A 1,826-nucleotide genomic window follows, 5' to 3' on the forward strand; every position below is an offset into this window, starting at 1 on the left:
GAGCAAAAATACAAAGCCCAAGTTATCATTTAATTATAGGAGTTGGGTGGCTGGCCAAGTCTAAGAAAGTAAATGATGACTCATAAGAAGCAGAACCCAAAGCATTACTTACCAAATATCTTCAGGCCAGCCATACTTGATCAGATCTTCATCTACGATGAGACATAAAAGAACCAACACAAGGTAAGAACAATGGTCAAAGGACAACATGCCAGGGCTTGTGAGCGGTAAAAAGGGGAGAAATAGCAATCCCCTCCACTTTTTCTCTCTCTTAATGCAGCTGAGAGAAAAGATGCCTTGATGCTTGAAAATATAGAAAAATGCCAGGCTTGGTAGCTCAGCCTGTAATTCCGCGCCTTGGGAGGCTGAGATGAGCGGACTGCCTGAGCCCGCGGGTTCAAGACCCGCCCGGGCAACTTGGTGAGACCTCATCTCTACAATAAATCAAAAAAATCAGCCAGGCGTGGTAGCAAACGCCTGTAGTTCCAGCTACTTGGAAGGCTGAGGCGGAAGGATCGCCGGAGCCCAGCAGGTCGAGGCTGCGGTGGCCGGGAGCAGCCACTGCACTCCAGTCTGGGCAACTGAGTGAGACTCCCACTCAAAAAAAAAGATTATTGTACATAGGAATCTTCACTGGAGATATATATATATATATATATATATTTATATATATATATATAAAACAGGTTAAGAATGACATATTTTCTTAAGCCTAGTACAATAACAGTTTTGATTTCTTCTCTAAGGTAGAAAATATTTGCATTTCACACAAAGATTCAATAATTTATAATTACAATAACTCATTATTTCTTTAGCATTACGATGTATAAAACTATACAGTTTCATCTACTGCAGAGAGAAGACGTAATAGTTTACATTTAAATAGATGCAGAGAACCATGTGTTCTAGAAACTAATGTGAATAGACTGATTATCAAATTGCTCAATAATCCGTACTCATTATTTATTAGTCACCCTCTCATATTGTAGGCATGACCCAAGGTTAGTTTTATTTCTTGTTTTTTTTTTTTTTATTATAAATTCACTTTGTCTCAAATTGTGGAGAAGGTAAGTAACTGGAATAGGGAACATATCAAACTGTAAAGAATTCTTCTTCATCCATCCTTCAGGACAACTGCAGGAGAAAGGCTGAGGTATCATTAACATACAATCAAAGAAGGTTATTTTAGGAGTGATGAAAATATTATAAAATTGACTGTGATATTGGTTGCACATATCTGTCAATATGTTAAAATCCTTTGAAGCATACGCTTTGAATAAATCTCAATAAAGTTGTTTTTTCAAAAAATAGCACAATGAGACGACCAAATCTTGAAAGTCAGTCCTGAAACTCTGTAAGAAATAAACAAATCTCAACCTTGGGGAAAAAGACACCACAGCATTAAAAGTACTCATTTTACTCAGTAGCTTACTTACTGAAATGCTAACTTTAAAGTCACCCACTGACAAGATGTCTGCTCCGAATCAAAAACAGTTTTTGTCCTCAAATTTGTTGGTCTTTTATTTGAAACCAAAGAACAGTTCTGTGGGTACATGTAGGCTTTATTTACATAAAACTTTTTGTCTTTCAATCCTACAAAAGTAATTTTATCATACTAAAATATGATACATTTAAAAAATACTTTTAAAGGAGAATTTTCAAAGTGTTATAATTGACCTATTACATCCTCCTTCTCAGACAATTTTTCTCCTTATATATTTTACATAATATGTCTAAAATGCTTCAAACTGTTTCATGTTCTGAGGTATTTCATTTCATGTATAACCTTTCTGTCAAATCCAAAGCATACTTGGAAACTCCTACTT

Source organism: Carlito syrichta, unplaced genomic scaffold (assembly GCF_000164805.1).
Source record: "Carlito syrichta isolate Samal-C Ts95f unplaced genomic scaffold, Tarsius_syrichta-2.0.1 Scaffold48479, whole genome shotgun sequence".
Classification (NCBI taxonomy): domain Eukaryota; kingdom Metazoa; phylum Chordata; class Mammalia; order Primates; family Tarsiidae; genus Carlito; species Carlito syrichta.